The sequence below is a fragment of the Paramormyrops kingsleyae genome, unplaced genomic scaffold (assembly GCF_048594095.1).
Source record: "Paramormyrops kingsleyae isolate MSU_618 unplaced genomic scaffold, PKINGS_0.4 ups26, whole genome shotgun sequence".
Lineage (NCBI taxonomy): Eukaryota > Metazoa > Chordata > Actinopteri > Osteoglossiformes > Mormyridae > Paramormyrops > Paramormyrops kingsleyae.
Genome location: NW_027325964.1, coordinates 3,106,447 through 3,121,072, shown reverse-complemented (window position 1 = coordinate 3,121,072; position 14,626 = coordinate 3,106,447).

Below are 14,626 nucleotides of genomic sequence, written 5' to 3'. Positions count from 1 at the left end.
TGTAGGGGAAGCGCAGGTTTCATGAAAACAACTCAGAATGTCAAGTTATAATGAAATCTTCATTTTGTGTTAGTTTGTCATGATTTCTTCACGAAAACACGTTTTCCTATAATGGTAGGTTGAACTCTTGTAGGGGAAGCGCAGGTTTCATGAAAACAACTCAGAATGTCAAGTTATAATGAAATCTTCATTTTGTGTTAGTTTGTCATGATTTCTTCACGAAAACACGTTTTCCTATAATGGTAGGTCGAACTCTTGTAGGGGAAGCGCAGGATTCATGAAACCACCTCAGACTGTCAAGTTATAATGAAATCTTCATTTTGTGTTAGTTTGTCATGATTTCTTCACGAAAACACGTTTTCCTATAATGGTAGGTCGAACTCTTGTAGGGGAAGCGCAGAATTCATGAAAACAACTCAGAATGTCAAGTTATAATGAAATCTTCATTTTGTGTTAGTTTGTCATGATTTCTTCACGAAAACACGTTTTCCTATAATGGTAGGTCGAACTCTTGTAGGGGAAGCGCAGGTTTCATGAAAACAACTCAGAATGTCAAGTTATAATGAAATCTTCATTTTGTGTTAGTTTGTCATGATTTCTTCACGAAAACACGTTTTCCTATAATGGTAGGTCGAACTCTTGTAGGGGAAGCGCAGGTTTCATGAAAACAACTCAGAATGTCAAGTTATAATGAAATCTTCATTTTGTGTTAGTTTGTCATGATTTCTTCACGAAAACACGTTTTCCTATAATGGTAGGTCGAACTCTTGTAGGGGAAGCGCAGGTTTCATGAAAACAACTCAGAATGTCAAGTTATAATGAAATCTTCATTTTGTGTTAGTTTGTCATGATTTCTTCACGAAAACACGTTTTCCTATAATGGTAGGTCGAACTCTTATAGGGGAAGCGCAGGTTTCATGAAAACAACTCAGAATGTCAAGTTATAATGAAATCTTCATTTTGTGTTAGTTTGTCATGATTTCTTCACGAAAACACGTTTTCCTATAATGGTAGGTTGAACTCTTGTAGGGGAAGCGCAGGTTTCATGAAAACAACTCAGAATGTCAAGTTATAATGAAATCTTCATTTTGTGTTAGTTTGTCATGATTTCTTCACGAAAACACGTTTTCCTATAATGCTAGGTTGAACTCTTGTAGGGGAAGCGCAGGTTTCATGAAAACAACTCAGAATGTCAAGTTATAATGAAATCTTCATTTTGTGTTAGTTTGTCATGATTTCTTCACGAAAACACGTTTTCCTATAATGCTAGGTTGAACTCTTGTAGGGGAAGCGCAGGTTTCATGAAAACAACTCAGAATGTCAAGTTATAATGAAATCTTCATTTTGTGTTAGTTTGTCATGATTTCTTCACGAAAACACGTTTTCCTATAATGGTAGGTTGAACTCTTGTAGGGGAAGCGCAGGTTTCATGAAAACAACTCAGAATGTCAAGTTATAATGAAATCTTCATTTTGTGTTAGTTTGTCATGATTTCTTCACGAAAACACGTTTTCCTATAATGGTAGGTCGAACTCTTGTAGGGGAAGCGCAGGATTCATGAAACCAACTCAGACTGTCAAGTTATAATGAAATCTTCATTTTGTGTTAGTTTGTCATGATTTCTTCACGAAAACACGTTTTCCTATAATGGTAGGTCGAACTCTTGTAGGGGAAGCGCAGGTTTCATGAAAACAACTCAGAATGTCAAGTTATAATGAAATCTTCATTTTGTGTTAGTTTGTCATGATTTCTTCACGAAAACACGTTTTCCTATAATGGTAGGTCGAACTCTTATAGGGGAAGCGCAGGTTTCATGAAAACAACTCAGAATGTCAAGTTATAATGAAATCTTCATTTTGTGTTAGTTTGTCATGATTTCTTCATGAAAACACGTTTTCCTATAATGGTAGGTTGAACTCTTGTAGGGGAAGCGCAGGTTTCATGAAAACAACTCAGAATGTCAAGTTATAATGAAATCTTCATTTTGTGTTAGTTTGTCATGATTTCTTCACGAAAACACGTTTTCCTATAATGCTAGGTTGAACTCTTGTAGGGGAAGCGCAGGTTTCATGAAAACAACTCAGAATGTCAAGTTATAATGAAATCTTCATTTTGTGTTAGTTTGTCATGATTTCTTCACGAAAACACGTTTTCCTATAATGGTAGGTTGAACTCTTGTAGGGGAAGCGCAGGTTTCATGAAAACAACTCAGAATGTCAAGTTATAATGAAATCTTCATTTTGTGTTAGTTTGTCATGATTTCTTCACGAAAACACGTTTTCCTATAATGGTAGGTCGAACTCTTGTAGGGGAAGCGCAGGATTCATGAAACCACCTCAGACTGTCAAGTTATAATGAAATCTTCATTTTGTGTTAGTTTGTCATGATTTCTTCACGAAAACACGTTTTCCTATAATGGTAGGTTGAACTCTTATAGGGGAAGCGCAGGTTTCATGAAAACAACTCAGAATGTCAAGTTATAATGAAATCTTCATTTTGTGTTAGTTTGTCATGATTTCTTCACGAAAACACGTTTTCCTATAATGGTAGGTCGAACTCTTGTAGGGGAAGCGCAGGATTCATGAAAACAACTCAGAATGTCAAGTTATAATGAAATCTTCATTTTGTGTTAGTTTGTCATGATTTCTTCACGAAAACACGTTTTCCTATAATGGTAGGTCGAACTCTTGTAGGGGAAGCGCAGGTTTCATGAAAACAACTCAGAATGTCAAGTTATAATGAAATCTTCATTTTGTGTTAGTTTGTCATGATTTCTTCACGAAAACACGTTTTCCTATAATGGTAGGTCGAACTCTTATAGGGGAAGCGCAGGTTTCATGAAAACAACTCAGAATGTCAAGTTATAATGAAATCTTCATTTTGTGTTAGTTTGTCATGATTTCTTCATGAAAACACGTTTTCCTATAATGGTAGGTTGAACTCTTGTAGGGGAAGCGCAGGTTTCATGAAAACAACTCAGAATGTCAAGTTATAATGAAATCTTCATTTTGTGTTAGTTTGTCATGATTTCTTCACGAAAACACGTTTTCCTATAATGCTAGGTTGAACTCTTGTAGGGGAAGCGCAGGTTTCATGAAAACAACTCAGAATGTCAAGTTATAATGAAATCTTCATTTTGTGTTAGTTTGTCATGATTTCTTCACGAAAACACGTTTTCCTATAATGGTAGGTTGAACTCTTGTAGGGGAAGCGCAGGTTTCATGAAAACAACTCAGAATGTCAAGTTATAATGAAATCTTCATTTTGTGTTAGTTTGTCATGATTTCTTCACGAAAACACGTTTTCCTATAATGGTAGGTCGAACTCTTGTAGGGGAAGCGCAGGATTCATGAAACCACCTCAGACTGTCAAGTTATAATGAAATCTTCATTTTGTGTTAGTTTGTCATGATTTCTTCACGAAAACACGTTTTCCTATAATGGTAGGTTGAACTCTTATAGGGGAAGCGCAGGTTTCATGAAAACAACTCAGAATGTCAAGTTATAATGAAATCTTCATTTTGTGTTAGTTTGTCATGATTTCTTCACGAAAACACGTTTTCCTATAATGGTAGGTCGAACTCTTGTAGGGGAAGCGCAGGATTCATGAAAACAACTCAGAATGTCAAGTTATAATGAAATCTTCATTTTGTGTTAGTTTGTCATGATTTCTTCACGAAAACACGTTTTCCTATAATGGTAGGTCGAACTCTTGTAGGGGAAGCGCAGGTTTCATGAAAACAACTCAGAATGTCAAGTTATAATGAAATCTTCATTTTGTGTTAGTTTGTCATGATTTCTTCACGAAAACACGTTTTCCTATAATGGTAGGTCGAACTCTTGTAGGGGAAGCGCAGGTTTCATGAAAACAACTCAGAATGTCAAGTTATAATGAAATCTTCATTTTGTGTTAGTTTGTCATGATTTCTTCACGAAAACACGTTTTCCTATAATGGTAGGTCGAACTCTTGTAGGGGAAGCGCAGGTTTCATGAAAACAACTCAGAATGTCAAGTTATAATGAAATCTTCATTTTGTGTTAGTTTGTCATGATTTCTTCACGAAAACACGTTTTCCTATAATGGTAGGTCGAACTCTTATAGGGGAAGCGCAGGTTTCATGAAAACAACTCAGAATGTCAAGTTATAATGAAATCTTCATTTTGTGTTAGTTTGTCATGATTTCTTCACGAAAACACGTTTTCCTATAATGGTAGGTGGAACTCTTGTAGGGGAAGCGCAGGTTTCATGAAAACAACTCAGAATGTCAAGTTATAATGAAATCTTCATTTTGTGTTAGTTTGTCATGATTTCTTCACGAAAACACGTTTTCCTATAATGCTAGGTTGAACTCTTGTAGGGGAAGCGCAGGTTTCATGAAAACAACTCAGAATGTCAAGTTATAATGAAATCTTCATTTTGTGTTAGTTTGTCATGATTTCTTCACGAAAACACGTTTTCCTATAATGCTAGGTTGAACTCTTGTAGGGGAAGCGCAGGTTTCATGAAAACAACTCAGAATGTCAAGTTATAATGAAATCTTCATTTTGTGTTAGTTTGTCATGATTTCTTCACGAAAACACGTTTTCCTATAATGGTAGGTTGAACTCTTGTAGGGGAAGCGCAGGTTTCATGAAAACAACTCAGAATGTCAAGTTATAATGAAATCTTCATTTTGTGTTAGTTTGTCATGATTTCTTCACGAAAACACGTTTTCCTATAATGGTAGGTCGAACTCTTGTAGGGGAAGCGCAGGATTCATGAAACCAACTCAGACTGTCAAGTTATAATGAAATCTTCATTTTGTGTTAGTTTGTCATGATTTCTTCACGAAAACACGTTTTCCTATAATGGTAGGTTGAACTCTTATAGGGGAAGCGCAGGTTTCATGAAAACAACTCAGAATGTCAAGTTATAATGAAATCTTCATTTTGTGTTAGTTTGTCATGATTTCTTCACGAAAACACGTTTTCCTATAATGGTAGGTCGAACTCTTGTAGGGGAAGCGCAGGATTCATGAAAACAACTCAGAATGTCAAGTTATAATGAAATCTTCATTTTGTGTTAGTTTGTCATGATTTCTTCACGAAAACACGTTTTCCTATAATGGTAGGTTGAACTCTTGTAGGGGAAGCGCAGGTTTCATGAAAACAACTCAGAATGTCAAGTTATAATGAAATCTTCATTTTGTGTTAGTTTGTCATGATTTCTTCACGAAAACACGTTTTCCTATAATGGTAGGTCGAACTCTTGTAGGGGAAGCGCAGGTTTCATGAAAACAACTCAGAATGTCAAGTTATAATGAAATCTTCATTTTGTGTTAGTTTGTCATGATTTCTTCACGAAAACACGTTTTCCTATAATGGTAGGTCGAACTCTTGTAGGGGAAGCGCAGGTTTCATGAAAACAACTCAGAATGTCAAGTTATAATGAAATCTTCATTTTGTGTTAGTTTGTCATGATTTCTTCACGAAAACACGTTTTCCTATAATGCTAGGTTGAACTCTTGTAGGGGAAGCGCAGGTTTCATGAAAACAACTCAGAATGTCAAGTTATAATGAAATCTTCATTTTGTGTTAGTTTGTCATGATTTCTTCACGAAAACACGTTTTCCTATAATGGTAGGTTGAACTCTTGTAGGGGAAGCGCAGGTTTCATGAAAACAACTCAGAATGTCAAGTTATAATGAAATCCTCATTTTGTGTTAGTTTGTCATGATTTCTTCACGAAAACATGTTTTCCTATAATGGTAGGTCGAACTCTTGTAGGGGAAGCGCAGGTTTCATGAAAACAACTCAGAATGTCAAGTTATAATGAAATCTTCATTTTGTGTTAGTTTGTCATGATTTCTTCAAGACAACACGTTTTCCTATAATGGTAGGTTGAACTCTTGTAGGGGAAGCGCAGGATTCATGAAAACAACTCAGAATGTCAAGTTATAATGAAATCTTCATTTTGTGTTAGTTTGTCATGATTTCTTCACGAAAACACGTTTTCCTATAATGGTAGGTTGAACTCTTATAGGGGAAGCGCAGGTTTCATGAAAACAACTCAGAATGTCAAGTTATAATGAAATCTTCATTTTGTGTTAGTTTGTCATGATTTCTTCACGAAAACACGTTTTCCTATAATGGTAGGTTGAACTCTTGTAGGGGAAGCGCAGGTTTCATGAAAACAACTCAGAATGTCAAGTTATAATGAAATCTTCATTTTGTGTTAGTTTGTCATGATTTCTTCACGAAAACACGTTTTCCTATAATGCTAGGTTGAACTCTTGTAGGGGAAGCGCAGGTTTCATGAAAACAACTCAGAATGTCAAGTTATAATGAAATCTTCATTTTGTGTTAGTTTGTCATGATTTCTTCACGAAAACACGTTTTCCAATAATGGTAGGTTGAACTCTTGTAGGGGAAGCGCAGGTTTCATGAAAACAACTCAGAATGTCAAGTTATAATGAAATCTTCATTTTGTGTTAGTTTGTCATGATTTCTTCACGAAAACACGTTTTCCTATAATGGTAGGTCGAACTCTTGTAGGGGAAGCGCAGGATTCATGAAACCAACTCAGACTGTCAAGTTATAATGAAATCTTCATTTTGTGTTAGTTTGTCATGATTTCTTCACGAAAACACGTTTTCCTATAATGGTAGGTTGAACTCTTGTAGGGGAAGCGCAGGTTTCATGAAAACAACTCAGAATGTCAAGTTATAATGAAATCTTCATTTTGTGTTAGTTTGTCATGATTTCTTCACGAAAACACGTTTTCCTATAATGGTAGGTTGAACTCTTGTAGGGGAAGCGCAGGTTTCATGAAAACAACTCAGAATGTCAAGTTATAATGAAATCTTCATTTTGTGTTAGTTTGTCATGATTTCTTCACGAAAACACGTTTTCCTATAATGGTAGGTTGAACTCTTGTAGGGGAAGCGCAGGTTTCATGAAAACAACTCAGAATGTCAAGTTATAATGAAATCTTCATTTTGTGTTAGTTTGTCATGATTTCTTCACGAAAACATGTTTTCCTATAATGGTAGGTCGAACACTTGTAGGGGAAGCGCAGGTTTCATGAAAACAACTCAGAATGTCAAGTTATAATGAAATCTTCATTTTGTGTTAGTTTGTCATGATTTCTTCAAGAAAACACGTTTTCCTATAATGGTAGGTTGAACTCTTGTAGGGGAAGCGCAGGATTCATGAAAACAACTCAGAATGTCAAGTTATAATGAAATCTTCATTTTGTGTTAGTTTGTCATGATTTCTTCACGAAAACACGGTTTCCTATAATGGTAGGTTGAACTCTTATAGGGGAAGCGCAGGTTTCATGAAAACAACTCAGAATGTCAAGTTATAATGAAATCTTCATTTTGTGTTAGTTTGTCATGATTTCTTCAAGACAACACGTTTTCCTATAATGGTAGGTTGAACTCTTGTAGGGGAAGCGCAGGATTCATGAAAACAACTCAGAATGTCAAGTTATAATGAAATCTTCATTTTGTGTTAGTTTGTCATGATTTCTTCACGAAAACACGTTTTCCTATAATGGTAGGTTGAACTCTTATAGGGGAAGCGCAGGTTTCATGAAAACAACTCAGAATGTCAAGTTATAATGAAATCTTCATTTTGTGTTAGTTTGTCATGATTTCTTCACGAAAACACGTTTTCCTATAATGGTAGGTTGAACTCTTGTAGGGGAAGCGCAGGTTTCATGAAAACAACTCAGAATGTCAAGTTATAATGAAATCTTCATTTTGTGTTAGTTTGTCATGATTTCTTCACGAAAACACGTTTTCCTATAATGGTAGGTTGAACTCTTGTTGGGGAAGCGCAGGTTTCATGAAAACAACTCAGAATGTCAAGTTATAATGAAATCTTCATTTTGTGTTAGTTTGTCATGATTTCTTCACGAAAACACGTTTTCCTATAATGGTAGGTTGAACTCTTGTAGGGGAAGCGCAGGATTCATGAAAACAACTCAGAATGTCAAGTTATAATGAAATTTTCATTTTGTGTTAGTTTGTCATGATTTCTTCACGAAAACACGTTTTCCTATAATGGTAGGTTGAACTCTTGTAGGGGAAGCGCAGGTTTCATGAGAACCACTCAGAATGTCAAGTTATAATGAAATCTTCATTTTGTGTTAGTTTGTCATGATTTCTTCACGAAAACACGTTTTCCTATAATGGTAGGTTGAACTCTTGTAGGGGAAGCGCAGGATTCATGAAAACAACTCAGAATGTCAAGTTATAATGAAATCTTCATTTTGTGTTAGTTTGTCATGATTTCTTCACGAAAACACGTTTTCCTATAATGGTAGGTTGAACTCTTGTAGGGGAAGCGCAGGTTTCATGAGAACCACTCAGAATGTCAAGTTATAATGAAATCTTCATTTTGTGTTAGTTTGTCATGATTTCTTCACGAAAACACGTTTTCCTATAATGGTAGGTTGAACTTTTATAGGGGAAGCGCAGGTTTCATGAAAACAACTCAGAATGTCAAGTTATAATGAAATCTTCATTTTGTGTTAGTTTGTCATGATTTCTTCACGAAAACAAGTTTTCCTATAATGGTAGGTTGAACTCTTGTAGGGGAAGCGCAGGTTTCATGAGAACCACTCAGAATGTCAAGTTATAATGAAATCTTCATTTTGTGTTAGTTTGTCATGATTTCTTCACGAAAACTCGTTTTCCTATAATGGTAGGTTGAACTCTTGTAGGGGAAGCGCAGGTTTCATGAGAACCACTCAGAATGTCAAGTTATAATGAAATCTTCATTTTGTGTTAGTTTGTCATGATTTCTTCACGAAAACACGTTTTCCTATAATGGTAGGTTGAACTCTTGTAGGGGAAGCGCAGGATTCATGAAACCAACTCAGACTGTCAAGTTATAATGAAATCTTCATTTTGTGTTAGTTTGTCATGATTTCTTCAAGAAAACACGTTTTCCTATAATGGTAGGTTGAACTCTTGTAGGGGAAGCGCAGGATTCATGAAAACAACTCAGAATGTCAAGTTATAATGAAATCTTCATTTTGTGTTAGTTTGTCATGATTTCTTCACGAAAACACGTTTTCCTATAATGTTACGTTGAACTCTTATAGGGGAAGCGCAGGTTTCATGAAAACAACTCAGAATGTCAAGTTATAATGAAATCTTCATTTTGTGTTAGTTTGTCATGATTTCTTCACGAAAACACGTTTTCCTATAATGGTAGGTTGAACTCGTGTAGGGGAAGCGCAGGTTTCATGAAAACAACTCAGAATGTCAAGTTATAATGAAATCTTCATTTTGTGTTAGTTTGTCATGATTTCTTCACGAAAACACGTTTTCCTATAATGGTAGGTTGAACTCTTGTAGGGGAAGCGCAGGTTTCATGAAAACAACTCAGAATGTCAAGTTATAATGAAATCTTCATTTTGTGTTAGTTTGTCATGATTTCTTCACGAAAACACGTTTTCCTATAATGGTAGGTTGAACTCTTGTAGGGGAAGCGCAGGATTCATGAAAACAACTCAGAATGTCAAGTTATAATGAAATCTTCATTTTGTGTTAGTTTGTCATGATTTCTTCACGAAAACACGTTTTCCTATAATGGTAGGTTGAACTCTTGTAGGGGAAGCGCAGGTTTCATGAGAACCACTCAGAATGTCAAGTTATAATGAAATCTTCATTTTGTGTTAGTTTGTCATGATTTCTTCACGAAAACACGTTTTCCTATAATGGTAGGTCGAACTCTTGTAGGGGAAGCGCAGGTTTCATGAAAACAACTCAGAATGTCAAGTTATAATGAAATCTTCATTTTGTGTTAGTTTGTCATGATTTCTTCACGAAAACACGTTTTCCTATAATGGTAGGTCGAACTCTTGTAGGGGAAGCGCAGGTTTCATGAAAACAACTCAGAATGTCAAGTTATAATGAAATCTTCATTTTGTGTTAGTTTGTCATGATTTCTTCACGAAAACACGTTTTCCTATAATGGTAGGTCGAACTCTTGTAGGGGAAGCGCAGGTTTCATGAAAACAACTCAGAATGTCAAGTTATAATGAAATCTTCATTTTGTGTTAGTTTGTCATGATTTCTTCACGAAAACACGTTTTCCTATAATGGTAGGTTGAACTCTTGTAGGGGAAGCGCAGGTTTCATGAAAACAACTCAGAATGTCAAGTTATAATGAAATCTTCATTTTGTGTTAGTTTGTCATGATTTCTTCACGAAAACACGTTTTCCTATAATGGTAGGTCGAACTCTTGTAGGGGAAGCGCAGGATTCATGAAAACAACTCAGAATGTCAAGTTATAATGAAATCTTCATTTTGTGTTAGTTTGTCATGATTTCTTCACGAAAACACGTTTTCCTATAATGGTAGGTTGAACTCTTGTAGGGGAAGCGCAGGTTTCATGAAAACAACTCAGAATGTCAAGTTATAATGAAATCTTCATTTTGTGTTAGTTTGTCATGATTTCTTCACGAAAACACGTTTTCCTATAATGGTAGGTCGAACTCTTGTAGGGGAAGCGCAGGTTTCATGAAAACAACTCAGAATGTCAAGTTATAATGAAATCTTCATTTTGTGTTAGTTTGTCATGATTTCTTCACGAAAACACGTTTTCCTATAATGGTAGGTTGAACTCTTGTAGGGGAAGCGCAGGATTCATGAAACCAACTCAGAATGTCAAGTTATAATGAAATCTTCATTTTGTGTTAGTTTGTCATGATTTCTTCACGAAAACACGTTTTCCTATAATGGTAGGTCGAACTCTTGTAGGGGAAGCGCAGGTTTCATGAAAACAACTCAGAATGTCAAGTTATAATGAAATCTTCATTTTGTGTTAGTTTGTCATGATTTCTTCACGAAAACACGTTTTCCTATAATGGTAGGTTGAACTCTTGTAGGGGAAGCGCAGGATTCATGAAAACAACTCAGAATGTCAAGTTATAATGAAATCTTCATTTTGTGTTAGTTTGTCATGATTTCTTCACGAAAACACGTTTTCCTATAATGGTAGGTCGAACTCTTGTAGGGGAAGCGCAGGTTTCATGAAAACAACTCAGAATGTCAAGTTATAATGAAATCTTCATTTTGTGTTAGTTTGTCATGATTTCTTCACGAAAACACGTTTTCCTATAATGGTTGGTTGAACTCTTATAGGGGAAGCGCAGGTTTCATGAAAACAACTCAGAATGTCAAGTTATAATGAAATCTTCATTTTGTGTTAGTTTGTCATGATTTCTTCACGAAAACACGTTTTCCTATAATGGTAGGTCGAACTCTTATAGGGGAAGCGCAGGTTTCATGAAAACAACTCAGAATGTCAAGTTATAATGAAATCTTCATTTTGTGTTAGTTTGTCATGATTTCTTCACGAAAACACGTTTTCCTATAATGGTAGGTTGAACTCTTGTAGGGGAAGCGCAGGTTTCATGAAAACAACTCAGAATGTCAAGTTATAATGAAATCTTCATTTTGTGTTAGTTTGTCATGATTTCTTCACGAAAACATGTTTTCCTATAATGGTAGGTCGAACTCTTGTAGGGGAAGCGCAGGTTTCATGAAAACAACTCAGAATGTCAAGTTATAATGAAATCTTCATTTTGTGTTAGTTTGTCATGATTTCTTCACGAAAACACGTTTTCCTATAATGGTAGGTCGAACTCTTATAGGGGAAGCGCAGGTTTCATGAAATGAACTCAGAATGTCAAGTTATAATGAAATCTTCATTTTGTGTTAGTTTGTCATGATTTCTTCACGAAAACACGTTTTCCTATAATGTTACGTCGAATTCTTATAGGGGAAGTTCAGGTTTCATGAAATGAACTCATAATGTCAAGTTATAATGAAATCTTCATTTTGTGTTAGTTTGTCATGATTTCTTCACGAAAACACGTTTTCCTATAACGTTACGTCGAACTCTTATAGGGGAAGCGCAGGTTTCATGAAATGAACTCAGAATGTCAAGTTATAATGAAATCTTCATTTTGTGTTAGTTTGTCATGATTTCTTCACGAAAACACGTTTTCCTATAATGGTAGGTCGAACTATAATAGGGGAAGCGCAGGTTTCATGAAATGAACTCAGAATGTCAAGTTATAATGAAATCTTCATTTTGTGTTAGTTTGTCATGATTTCTTCACGAAAACACGTTTTCCTATAATGTTACGTCGAACTCTTATAGGGGAAGCGCAGGTTTCATGAAATGAACTCAGAATGTCAAGTTATAATGAAATCTTCATTTTGTGTTAGTTTGTCATGATTTCTTCACGAAAACACGTTTTCCTATAATGTTACGTCGAACTCTTATAGGGGAAGCGCAGGTTTCATGAAATGAACTCAGAATGTCAAGTTATAATGAAATCTTCATTTTGTGTTAGTTTGTCATGATTTCTTCACGAAAACACGTTTTCCTATAATGTTACGTCGAACTCTTATAGGGGAAGCGCAGGTTTCATGAAGTGAACTCAGAATGTCAAGTTATAATGAAATCTTCATTTTTTGTTAGTTTGTCATGATATCTTCATGTAAACACATTTTCCTATAATGGTAGGTCGAACTCTTATAGGGGAAGCGCAGGTTTCATGAAATGAAGTCAGAATTTCAAGTTATAATGAAATCTTCATTTCGTGTTAGTTTGTCATGATTTCTTCATGTAAACACATTTTCTTATAATGGTAGGTCGAACTCTTATAGGGGAAGCGCAGGTTTCATGAAATGAAGTCAGAATATCAAGTTATAATGAAAACTTCATTTCGTGTTAGTTTGTCATGATTTCTTCATGTAAACACAAATGCACAAATGTCTTGGCATGCTCAGATCTCGATATACACCTTCTGCAGGTGCGCAATACGCCGTCGTCTCGAGAGTTAGCGTGTTATCATGTTAGCATTTAGCATGTCGTAGCATGCCCGGATCGGGCCCGAACTTTCGATCTACACGTTCTGCGCGTCCTAGGCGCGCAATCTGCTCTTATCGCAAAAGTTAGCATGTTAGCATTGTTAACATCCAAACCGGAAGTGGGCGTGTCTCCGCCTGGGAACATCGTAGACATTAGCAACAAAGTTCCTCAGATCCCTCTCCACCAGTAGAGGCCACCTGCACCAACCAAATCAAAGCCCGCCTACATGTAAAAAAAGTTACAACGTTTTTTCACAATATCTCGCAAACGGAGCAAGATACGGCCTTCCTTCGCACGCATGGCGCCTATGCGCCAGGCCACGCCCCCTGCAACGGCCGCGGGGCGGGCCAGGGGGGGTGCAGCCACAACCATTGCACCAGCCTCTCGCGATGCCGTAACCATTAACCTGGAAAATTACACAAAAATAATTTAAATTTAATTAAACAAAGCCACAGTTGTGGATATATGGATGGACTCAGATTGGACAGTGCACTCCTGTGGCCCTGGGACGCTGTGGTCACAGTCTCATATCCCTAACCAGCCCGTACCATTCAGGTCCATTACATCAAGGCCCAGTGGGCCTACAATTTTTTCGCCGGTTCCCTGATGAGGATGTGGCAGTCCGAAACAGCTGTTGGAGCCTGATCTAAAGATCACGGTTACCACTAATACTTTAGTATAGCCTTAACTGACAACCTGGCCCTAACCCTAAAGCCCAGTGAGGCCTAAACCTAAAGCCCAGTGAGGCCCTAATCCTAAGCCCAGTGAGGCCTAAACCTTAACCTTAAGGCCTAGTGAGGCCTGGGCCTGGAGTGTATATCACCCTGACTTTATATTAACCTTAAGAAAGGGAAATCTAACCATAGATGAGATTTAAAATTATGCAAATTAGTAACATAATTATTATATATATGCATTACCCACTGTGTACCATCATTTGCCTCAATCCCAGTTGAGGTGTTAAAATAGTTTATTTATTTATATTAGATGAGGATGGCAGTGGATTGACCTTGGGGGGTCACCGGCACTGGGATGTGCCTCCGGGGGACACCGGGAGCTGAGCCGGCACCGTACACAGGGCGGCGCTATAACCATAGTACGGACAACAAGCCTCAGTGAGGCACATGAAACCTTAGTAAGGACATAACCTGAGACAGGGAAAATAGGACAATTACCTCCTGAGCCGGCGTAGGTCTCATAGTCCAAGCTATAGTATAGCAGTTAAATATATAATATTTAGTGTATAAACCTCAGTGAGGACATTTAAAAAGTAGTACTTACCTGTTTGTGCTGTCGCTCCTCCTTCTGCTCCTCCGGATCACTTACCTGGTGTCTTCAGCTCTCCTGGATCCTTCTGCTCCGTCGCCCCTGGAAAATTACACAAAAACGATTTAAATTTAATTAAACAAAGCCCCAGTTGCTGATATATGGATGGACTAGGATTGGACAGTGCACTGCTATGGCCCTGGGACGCTGTGGTCACAATCTCATATCACTAACCCGTAACCGTAACCATAACCGTGACCATAACCACTAACCTTGACCGTAACCGTAACCCTCACCCATAACCATAACCGTGAAGAGTAGATTTTATAGGTCATCTTTTCTGAACCAATGGCTTTTGATTAAAGGACTAAAATTCACACTTCCTGTTGCTTGTAGGTGTCAAATAACATCTGCCTCAGATTAATTTAGTCTACTGAATGATGAAACAAGGTCAAAGTGGAAGTGGGCGTGCCCACTT